We start from the raw sequence: 11,834 nt of genomic DNA, 5'->3' as shown, positions 1-11,834 counted from the left end.
TAAGAAGCTGGATTTTTTTTTTTTAACCCTGTCCTGTCCAGCATCCTTTTCATTTTAATCGCCGTCTAGCAAAGCAGCTGCCAGTGAACTAGCCTGTTAGGTAGCTCGCATGCACCATCGAACCAGCAAAGTACCCGCCAGCGAGCTAGCTGGCTAACTCAGTAAAAAATGATCAGGCCCACGGTCTTTGTGGATGTTTCATTAATTTATGTGGCATGGCATGCATGGCAACTGCATCTGTGTGTGCTTTTCATGATGACGACATTATAAAAATGCTACTTTAATAGGTAACGCAAGAGGGACAGTGTGAATTACCGCCCAGAGCTTCGTGGTGGTTGAGGGGAGAAGTCGACTTGATGACGTCTGACGTGTTGACTTTCAAAGCATAAACAACACAGGTGCTGGGTTAACTGATGGTTGTTGGGTTGATGGATTTTACCCATAGAATCTCAACTGTGTTTAACCCAATGCATGGGTTCACAAAAATAACCCAGATAATAACCCAAAATGGTTTACACATTTCATAACCCAGCAGATGGGTTGATGAAATAACCCAGCATTTTTCAGGGTGTAATAAATCCCAACCATCTGAACCAGATGACTACAGACCAGTTGTCCTAACATCTCACATCATGAAAGTCCTGCAGAGACTCTTATTGGCTCACCTCTCTAAGCAAATCATCACCTTTCAGGACCCATTACAGTTTGCTTGTCCTAATGTTTTTGGGGTTAAAGACGCCATCACCTACCTGCTTCAGATGGGGGAGTACAGGTACCTCGTGGAAGCCTTCTCAGACCAGACTAAAAACAACTGTCTTCTCCTGAACACCACCACGACTAAAGAGCTGGTGGATTTCAGGAGATCTAAAACACCTAGCCAGCCAGTCTGCATTGATGTGGAGGAAATAGACTGTGCAGAACTACAGATACCTGGGGGTAGTTCTAGATCAAAAGCTGGAGTGGTTTTCCAACACTGACAACATACAGGAAGGGACAGGGTCGTCTTTTCTTCCTCAGACAACTCAGGTCCTTCGATGTCTGCAGCGACATGCTGCAGATGTTTTATCACAGTGTTGTTGCAAGTATACTGTTCTATGCTGTTGTCTGCGGGGGAGCAGCACTACGGACAAAGACTGTAGACCAGTGGCTCTCAAACTTTTTAAGCCACAACCCCCGAGATGACAAATGTTTCTTTCGCGACCCCCACCGGACGAATTATTGATTAAATGTGTGATGTATCAAATGGGTCTTCTTGCAGCCAATGTGAGGCTGGAAACCTGTCAGGATCTTCATAAATGAGGAGGATAAGGCAAAAATTTAAAAGACTTATCTCTTCATCAATGGTTTAATTTTGAAAGCCCTGATAAAAATCTGAAATTTATTTGATTAATGTAGGATATATGTATTTTTTTACAATTATCTGGGACCAGGGTCCGAAATTAACACTCGCCAGGTGCCAAATGCGAGTAAATTTTTCATTTGGCAAATAAATCTCAGAGGGCTATCCACCAAATGGCAAGTAAATGTTTGTACCAAATTAGTCATGTTTTTCAGTCTTCCTTTTTGTGGATCTCTTCATGTTCCTCTGCTGTCTGCATGTATGAACGACGTGCACATACACAAACATACACTGACATAAACACTCGGACGTGACACGACAACACACACACACACACACTATTTCAGTTCTGTTTACCATTTAGCTCAGGCTAATGAAGTAGGTAAATATGTAGAAATTTTTAGCAGGAGCAGGTCAGCTTTCCAAAAGAAAGCACGATGAACTGGAGGATAAATCAGCAGCTTACAGCCCCAACCAGAAAGTTCAGTGAAAAGTGATGGTCTGGATGTAGCGGCGCCTTCTGTCTGCTTCACGGCCCGGTTCCTCTTGCTTCTCACCCGCCGACTGTAGGCGGTAACACACCTGTGCTGTCAGCACAGCAACACTCTGTTGGACGTGATGTTAGCCTGTTAGCTTAGCTTAGCTCCAACCTGAAGACTGATGACAGCTGCATAACGGGTGCGACATTAATCCACGAGACGACAAAAAAAAAAAAAAAAAAAAAAATCCACGAGACGACGAATAGCTGTCATCTACCAGCCAACTTGGCTGGTGAGCCAAAAAGTTAATTTCAGACCCTGTCTGGGACCCTCGAAAATGATCTTACAATCCCCAGTTTAAGAACCATTGGTCTAGACAAACTGGTTACAAAGGCCAGTTCTCTGCAGGGTAGGAAGCTGTATCCTATGAGCTATGAGAACAATGGTGGAGCAAGCAAATGAGGAGGAAACTGCAGGGTATTATGGACAATAATAAACTCCCCCTCCATCACACCCTGACAGGACAGAGAAGCAGCTGCAGTGAGAAGCTGCAGGACTGAGAGGTTCAGGAGATGCTTGGGCCCCTCAGTCATTAAGCCACAGTGACATCTATCTATCTATCTATCTATCTATCTATCTATCTATCTATCTATCTATCTATCTATCTATCTGTCTGTCTATCTGTCTATCTGTCTGTCTGTCTGTCTGTCTGTCTAGCTAGCTAGGTTGTGTGTCTGAGATGGTGGTCAGCAGCACTGGAGCACCACAAGAGACTGAACTCTCACCCTTTCTCTTCCTTCTGTCCATCTCTGAGTCCTGTCATCTGCAGAAATACTCTGATTACTCTGCAGCTGTGGGGAGTATCAGTAAAGAAGCTGAGTACAGAGAACTGGTCAGAAACAATCATCTCATTTTAAACACAAACATAGCAAAAGAGATGAGTGTTGACTTCAGAAGGAACAGGAGTAAACAAAACACTGTTTACATTCCGGGAGAAGAGGTGAAGGTGGTGGAGGAATACCACCTGGACAGCAGACCGGAGTGGAAATGCAACACAGAAGCATCTAGAAGAAAAGACAGAGCAGACTCTACTTCTGGAAGAAGATCTGATCCTTCAATGCCTGAACCAAGATGTTTCATAACTTCTATCAGTCTGTGGTCTGAGTTTAATCTGCTTTGCAGCATCTGCTGGGCAGCAGAACCAGAAGCAGAGACTTAAAGAGACTGAACAAACTGATCCAGAAAACTCTGATATGGGAATATCTTCGGTTCTGTGCTGGGGATGACTCTGGTTCTGGTTCTGGACTGGGAGCATCTGTGGAGCTGATTGTGCAGAAAAGAATGCTGCACAAGCTGCTGAAAGCACTGAACGATTCCTCACATAAGATAGTAAATGAAAAATGGATTTAGTGTAAAGTACTTGGAGTGTCCTGAGATGTGCTATACAAATCCAAATTATTATTTATGAGTTGACAATGTTAGAATTCATCAAGGTTTAATTTAAAAGATGGAATTATGGAGGAGAGGTTATCATTTTGGATGGAGATTGATCAGCCACCACAGAATTCAGGTCAGGCAAAGTCAGTCCTCAAGAGCTGCAGTTCTACAGGTTTTGGATGTTTCCTGCTGCAGCACCTGAATCAGGTTAATGGCTCAACATGTTTGGGCAGAACTTGACAACAAGCTGTTGAGGAGAGCCATTACACTTGGATCAGGTGTGTTGGTGCAGGGAGACATCTAAAACCAGCAGGACTGCAGCCCATCCCTGGTTCAGACCGTAATCACATGGAGAATATTTCATTTGTGCTGGAGAAAGTTTGAATTTCCCACCATTATTCACAAATTTACAATGAAACTGTGATTCAGAATCACAAGGGACTGCAAAATATTGCAGTTTTGGAGTTTTTTATTTCTTTATTTTTTATGTATTTTGACTAGTATCTTGAAAACTTTCCATTGTCATTATTAGTTTTATTCTTTGTTTTTTTTTCCCATTTTTTTATATTTAATTTTAAATAAGATCCATGAATTCTTTCTGTTATGTTCAGTTATCAGATGCAAAAAATGTAAGATCAGTCTTCATATGTTTAGACACAGCAGAGGGAAGATGCCCTCAGGTGTGTGTGTGTGTGTGGGTGTGTGTGTGTGTGTGTGTGTGTGTGTGTGTGTGTGTGTGTGTGTGTGTGTGTGTGTGTGTGTGTACACAACCCACCACATGTGGCTAAATATTCAGGATGCTGTCTGAAACAGAAACACTAAATTAGAGTTTGAATTATTTTAATCTTATTAAAAAGGATTTGGGTGGTTTGTTGTGAACATTTGTATAACAGATGTAGGAGGTGTCACAGCCCAACTGAAACAGTTTGACTCCAGAAGAGGGGGCTGATGGGTGGATTTTCTGCTGAGGAGCTCCTTCAGTACACACTAACAGGAAGTGAGTGATTTATCTTCAGAATAAAACCATTCCCAAGAGAAGGGCTCTGACATGGTTTTGTTCAGTGGAAGCACATTTTTAGACCCATTTTGGAGAAATGAGCTAATAACAGACAAATAACAAAGCTTCAGTTGTGAATTCATTTTCAATCACATTATTTTTCTCCTACAAATCGGGATCATTATTTTAGTCAGATGGTAAATGTTAGAAATGTTGAAAATATATATATATATATATATATATATATATATATATATATATATATATATATATATATATATATATATATATATATATATGGATGCAGCGTTAAGTTGAAATATTTAGCAATTATTATTATTATTATTATTATTATTATTATTATTATTATTATGTGTGGAATCACGTGCCCCTTTTCAGGCGCGCGCTTTCACCAGTTCTGGATTATTGTGAAAAATTTGCCTGGAAGTCATTTTGCTGTGATTTTTGCTCTCTTGACGGCAGCGCGAGCCCCGGGCTTCCAAATAAGGAATCCGGCTGTCGTTGCGCGCGGACACACGGACAGACAAGGACGCTCCAGAGCCGCGAGCTGGAGACGGCGGTTCCCGAGACGGGCGCGAGCCTCCCTTTGACTCGCATCTTCTTTAACGCTTCACATTCACCTGGAAGAGCGAGCCACGCGCACACCGGGAGGATTTCACATTTGGAAAATTGCCCAACTTTTTTTTTATTTTTACTTGAAGGCAAATCTGAGAATTGGTGGAATTAAAACAAACAAATAAGTGAAAGAAGAAAAACATCTGAAAGAAAACGGATATTTCTGTGAGAGGAGCGGAGGGAAGTTTCCATTTGGAACACCGGGAGAATAGTCGGGATTTCTGGAACTCCTCTCGGAGTTTTCCTCTTCTGTTTACTCCAGAAGCCTGATGTGTATTTTGCTCAGTGAGCAAATAATGCGTGTAGTGGACTAAAGCCGGGACTTGATGCCTTTAGGAATTGGTAACGGCACCGTGAACGCACAGCGCGCTGACCAGACGCATCAAATGGACTGCTAACTTACGCAAGGTAAAAAAAAATGATAAATCTATTTTTAAAGACGCATGCCACGTTGGATGCATCTGACCTCTAACTATCTGAGATGTTCACCCCAAAGTTGTTCGCACATTTTGCGTAAAATCATGTTGGCTTCGTGGAAAATGCGCAAAACGAGGCTAATCTTAAAATAGTCCAAATTGTTTTTGTGATGTTCCACTCGCGAGGTCTGGGATATTGTATTTTTAAGTCACACACACCCAGTCGGTTTGGCAGCGCTGGTGTCTGCGTCTGGGCATCCCTTCAGTCCGCGAGGACCGAGCAGGGCGCGTTCCTCTGGGGATGCGGTGGCACAGCCGAGCTCAGACCAACACAGTTTAGCGATCCAGGGCTTTTATTTAGCTGAGGTTAAATGTGGGGAAGAAGGTCGCCGAGAATCCCCTTAGAATGATGCCATTCATTCACTGTTATTACTTCACACACGTAGAAGTGAATTCTCCACTTCATAAAAATGTTTTTCTTTCGGTCCTCTAGAGATTGTGATTTTTTATTTTTATTTTTTATTTTTTTAATTTTATTTTTAATCAGAAACAAAGAAAAGATAGACATATTGAAGAAGGGAGGTTTGATGTTTGAGTGGAGGGGCGTCAGGATTTGTCTTAGAGGAAAAAACAAAAACCTGGTGCAGGACTTATTTGAAAGAAGTCACACAACATGTTGGTCTGTTGGTTTTATGTTAGAACAAAAACACAATATAACATAATAAATATCTGTATTCTCAGATTGATCCGAGTCCATCTTTTTTTCTTACATAACCTCCCTATGCTGCAGGATCAGTCAACTTTGTATCCTGAAAACACAGAAATCACCTGCAGAAACAGATAAATAAGAAATGTGCTGAGGTCATGTGATGATGAGGCCCGGTGATGCTTCTGGGAGGAACCGGAGCCTTTCTAGTGGAGTAGACACATCGCTGTGGCTGTGGCGTACTTCCCATCAGCCTGATGGTCGGCCTCTCAGTACACTCATCATTCGTCAGTTGCCTTTGCTCGCGCTCCAACCAGCCTCCCACATTTCTCCTTCAGCTGCTCGAGGACTTCATGATGTCCAGGAGTTTATTTTATGAAACTTTGCAAACAGTCCAAAGTGCTGTCTGAAACCACTGCATATCTCATCACTGACCTTTAAGAAAAAAAAAAACAAAATCTTAAAACGAAATCCCAAATCTGATTTTTGTGTTTTTTTTTTTTTTTTTTTTTAAATGCCCAGATTACACTGTTGGAGGCGCTATAAAACACCCATCCCTCCTCAGCACATCCTTTCTCATCCTCCATTAGCTCAAAGGCTGAACTGTGTGAAATCTCAACAGGTGAAGATTTCTGAGAAATGACCACCTGCAACAGTTTTTTAGAATCAGCTTTTTTATTTACGATGATTTTGAAAAATTTGCTTTAATATTAGAAATATATTTGTTTTCTGGTCAAAATAAGATTTCAAAGATGATTAATTATTCTCTAAGACTTATAATAAACATTTATTTACTCAGATCGATACTAGCTGTGAGACAGAAATCCCATAAAAATCTTATTTTCTAAGCTTTTTTAAGATCTCGACACCACATATTTATTCAGAGGCAAAGACTGTGCATCGGGGAATTTAAAGGTCAAAGTATACCAATGTTAAAAGCAACAGAGTCGCATTGATCCCGAGTGTCCGTCTGCATATTGTTCTGTTAAATCCAAGCTGTATCTGTCCTCTGTCCATGTCCAGTATTTTGTCTTGTACTCGTGTTTTAAATCCACGCTGGACTACTTCTGACCCACGTCACGGCTGCTCCTTTTTCTCTGAGATAGTCGTCTCTTGTCATAATTGTGGTCCAGTGGTTTGAACTTGTTTCTGACCCCAGATTCATTTCATAAATCTTCAAATAACTGAGCTTTCTGAGCCTCCCCAATTCATTTATTCCTGAGGTGTTTTTGTTTTTACACTTTTATAAAGGAGGTGAGTGTCCAGGGCTTGTCTGATGCTGTGACAGTACATTTCTGGGCCATGTTCAGGGTCTGAGTGGGACCACCCCAGTCTCCTTTCAGGTACGCAGATTAGCAGTCAACTGTTTTATCTGCCAGAAAAAGAGCAGATAACAGAAGCAAACTCAACAGCATTGACTTGATGGGCTCGGCCGGCTCGGAGTCGCAGCAATGAGACAAGCCAGAGACACAACACTGGCCTTTTCAGAGGCATTCATGCATGTTTTTTTAACCTAGATGTCCTCCTTTGTTTCTGCGTCCACATCCTCCCACAGCTTCAGAAAATCCCCACGCTGTCGACTCACTTTCTCTCTCCTCCATCTTCTCATCCTCTGATCACTCCCTTTTCAAACAAGGCTGCAGTGTCCGAGGCGATGCGCCGTCAGAGGAGCTCATATCTTAGTTTGTGACATCAGAGGGATAAAGAGGAGACAGCGAGGGGAAAAACAGAGGGTGCCATTGAAAGAGGGGAGATGAATAGATAGGCAACAAGGAGGCAGTCAGAGAGATAATAAAGGATGGATTAGGCGTGTGGATGTGGTGCCAGCAGCAGTTTTCTGTGGCCTCTGAACTCTGCACAGCTTTGTGGTGATACCCATCATGCTTTGGAATAATTCCATGTCCTGAAAGGTCCCAGTAGCTTCTCAGCACCAATGTGGAGACAATATCTTTGCTTGGAGTGACTTGGATGTTGACCAGATCCTGCAGAACCATTGGTTATCCTAATTAGGTACAAAACGAGGGGCTTGTGAGGGCATTTAATGAGCCATTGCAAAGGGAGAAGCACGGAGGCTTGATGACCATATAACAGCCACAGAATTTCACCATGAAGAGCCTCAGTGGAAACATCCACAGTTTCCGAACCCTCACCAAATACTGTGTGCCGACATTTAACCAGGCCTTAACCGGTACGGCTGCACCATAAGAACGATCTTTAATAAGCACATTTTGTCTGACTGTTTCAGACAGATTGTTGCTGTTGCCCAGAATATTGTAACGCCACGGGTAACGTCATGCAGTGTGATTGGATAGTTGGTCGTCAGGTTAAAACTTGCCAAGAAGCCAGATAAACATGAAGTCTGGAATGTTTGAATCTTTACATTTTACCCGTGTTTGTTTCTCAGCTCGTTCATGCATGAAAGCAGTAAAAGCAGACAGCAGCGTAGAGAAAAGTCATCATTTAATCATTCCTGCTGCTGTGTGAAGGGAGTGCAAGGTGTCTTTTGTCTTTTGTCTTTTGTCTGCATGCAACCACAGAGAGAGCAGCTGAGCAGAAACTGAGTTTAACGCCGGCTACTTGACAGAAGCATTTCTAAGCATCAGAATACAAAAGCCTTGTTGAATGAGTACTGTAAAACCTGAGCGTTTGTACCGTGGCTGCCCGGCGTCTCTGTAGTGATTACATTAGTCTTTGCTCTCATAGCTCAGCTGCAGGGCAGGCTGCTAGAGTAACATCCCAAGCTTCAACGTTGCACAAACCTATGAAAGTTCAAGTCTTTTAGGATCTAAACCACACCCCGAAACTTCAGATAACTGGTTTATTACCCATCTGAGATGCTACGTAGTCAACAGGCTCTTAGAAGACATTAGCAGGTCCTCTAAGTAAGTCTCTGTTTAGGGAAGCATGTTGTGCTGCACAGGCTATTGATTTATCCAAAGCGCTGGCTAAGACTCAGCTAAGATGGCTTAAGAGTATTGAGTTATCGGAGGAGACAACATGGCTTGATCACTGCTTTATCGATTATCGTACAGCTGTTAAAAACGATTAAGATCCCCTGAGGTGAAACGTTACATGAAAATGGAATAATTCAGCAAATGATGGGTTTTTCCAAACAGTACACCGCAGCTGTTGGCAAACATGGCTGAAAATATGAGAAAGGTGAAACACTTAATGATGCAGTTACTGGAAAAGTCAGATGTTAATTTCAGGTCTGAAAAGGAACACAGACCTCAGTTTCCTCCTTTCTTCCTGCTCAGACAGTGGTGATAATTTTCATGCACAGGGACACATGATGGTACAGCACTGACTTACAATGCAGAGGCGTGCCACAAAGATCTCTTGTCGCTCCTCCTCAGTTTAATGTTTCTGTTGACTGTGACACAGATGACACCTTTATGCATGACTCAGCTTCTAGAGGCACTTAGCAGCTGCACATTGATCTGATGGAGTTTACATTCACCAAGACAACTAAACTCTGCTGTCAGGAAGCAGGAAGAAGTTTCTGATGGGTTTTAACTGACTTTATCTAGCATTGGGTTGGACCCCATTTTTCCTGCCCTAATTCTTGTTGGCATAAATAAACAAGGTATTAGAAACATTCCTCAGAGATTTTGCTCCTCATTTACACGAAATCATTGTTCTAGAAAGAAATTGGAGAAGATTTGAGCTTTGTGACATGGTGCATTATCCTGTGTGAATTGTAGTTTCCTGTTGTTAGCTGGCAGGAGGCACCAGGTGTGGTCTTCTGCTGCATCCTGGTCCAGACAACTGCTGCTCGCTGGATATTTTCTCTTTTTCAGAACATTCTCTGGAAACCTTAGAGATGGTTGTGGGTGAAAATCTCAGAAAATGCTCAGACCAACAACCATGCCACGTCCAAAATCACTTAAATTGCCTTTCTTCCTCATTCTGATGCTCAGTTTGAACTTCAGCAAGTCGTCTTCACCACGTCTACATGCTGCCATGTGATTGGCTGGTTAGATATTACTGTTAAAAAGTAACTGAACTGATGAGTGTAAGAGATATGAGGAAATGAAGAAGACCACCTCTGAAATGGTCTTATAAATGTCAGACATACTGTGCAGGACAAATTTGTGCTCGGTCTTGTCAGAAACTAGTCAGATTTGGAATCTCAGAGGTATATTTTGATTTTTTTGCTGCACAGTCTTTAAACTTTTAGCTTGTTTTTAAAATATAATCACTCTCAGGCAAAGGTGCAACATTCAGGTGGCTTTTAGCACCTCTGCCCAGAAAGACACACGGCTCATAAATACAAGAAATGCTCTGGAGGAAAAGAGCTTTTCCTTTTTTTCTCAGTGAGTATGAAGAGTTAGCTTCGGCTGGTGTGGTAGAGTCGGCAGAGCTGCCCTTCAGCTCTCTGTGTGGTGGTTTTAAGCATGAACACGATGTGGCTCTGGGATGATGTTGGTGGAAGCCGTATGTAGTAGCAGTTACTGTATGTTTGGATCTGAGCTGCACAGCTGTGAGTGGAGCTCTTCAATAGCAGGATTCTCTGCTATTTTTATCATCATGTTAGCACTTTTGAGCGAGAAGCAGAGGAAACACCTTCACGCCTCAGCTTGGTCTGATGACAAAAGCAGCGCGTGCTTTCAGCCATGTTAGCTGAACATTTAGATTGACGTTGGATCATATTCTGAGCCAGTCATACCACACTGCAGGCTTCATATAGCTCATCCAGACTTCTCTTCATAACCACGTCAGCTTTTTCTGTCTTGCATGCTGTGAGCTGAAGAAATGCCACAGAAATTAAGCACATGCACGTGGGCGCGCTCACGGCGTCTCCCCCGCACGCACATACTGTACACTGACACCTTGCTCATGAATTCACAGATGGTTCGTTCTGCTTCCTCCACAGCTTTCTCAGCAGTGGCGTGACCCTCTGTTTGGCTGAAAGTAGGAGTTGTCATCAACACATTATGGTGTAATTTCTGCATTTTTTAAACTCCTGGCACTGCGGGCCTCTGCAGTCACAGAATTTGCAGAAACATTTAGTTTTGTTTTTTTTAATCTACATTGAAACTGATGATCATATGTGCAGTTTGAACGTTTGCACATGGCTGCTGCGTCTGTTTGATGTCTGCTTGTTTAAATGGGGACAGATCAGCTGCTCCTCTCAGCGTACTTCAATAACAGAGGAACAGGTAGTTTCACGGTGCAGGGTGAAATGATCTTTTCTTTATCCTCCGTGATGAGACCAAGAGAAATCTTTGATCTGGAGTAGCTAGATAATCATCCGTAGCTGAGCCCTGATTTCCATCTCTATTCAGCTCTCCCCTGGAAGCTCCATAAGAAGCCATCAACACTGGAACTAATCAGAGTTATTACCACTCTCCCCATCGAGCAGCACTCTTCTCCAGATGTGGGATCCCTTTTAGTGCTGATTGTTCTGCATGTTGATGTTGTTTCTTCTGTTTGCTGATGCTGAAATTGTGTTGGACAGAAGAGTGAAGCACTTCTCATGTTTTCTCACCACAGTTGTGGTTGATCAGAGTCCTCATGATGTCACTTCATCTGCAGGGAAGCTCTGTCCTGCTTCAAACCTTACATTGGAGATGGTATATAAATGGCCGAGCTGACATCACCTGACTTCTGTGGGTGCATGAAAATGAATTAAAGTCTGAAATGTTAAATTCATTTATGTCAGGCACCTAAAGTTCAAGTTTTAAAGTTTAACGTTTGTGTTTCATTTCATCACAGATGGTCACAGATTTCTAGCACGTCAACAGTCAGCCTAATGTCCACACAATGTTTCAGTTTCAAACCATTCCCCATAAACACCTGTATTAAACCGAAACTACACTCT

General features: G+C 42.4%; 1 protein-coding gene across 8 annotated transcripts in view; it reads left to right on the top strand.

Moving 5' to 3' along the window:
* The first annotated feature begins 4,786 nt into the window (after positions 1-4,786).
* adgrb1a (adhesion G protein-coupled receptor B1a) overlaps positions 4,787-11,834 on the top strand; it is a 180,532-nt gene continuing 173,484 nt past the window's right edge. For 7 of the 8 annotated variants that reach the window (XM_041987802.1, XM_041987805.1, XM_041987798.1 and 4 more), the window contains exon 1: positions 4,788-5,296. The gene's annotated coding sequence lies outside the window, so the exon portion shown is untranslated. Of the gene's footprint in view, positions 5,297-11,834 lie in introns of all 8 variants that reach the window. The other variant, XM_041987803.1, reaches the window with a different exon arrangement.

The sequence above is a fragment of the Melanotaenia boesemani genome, chromosome 6, assembly GCF_017639745.1.
Source record: "Melanotaenia boesemani isolate fMelBoe1 chromosome 6, fMelBoe1.pri, whole genome shotgun sequence".
NCBI classification, from domain to species: Eukaryota; Metazoa; Chordata; class Actinopteri; order Atheriniformes; family Melanotaeniidae; genus Melanotaenia; species Melanotaenia boesemani.
Note: the sequence above shows the minus strand (reverse complement) of the source record. Positions and strands in the feature narration are given on the sequence as shown.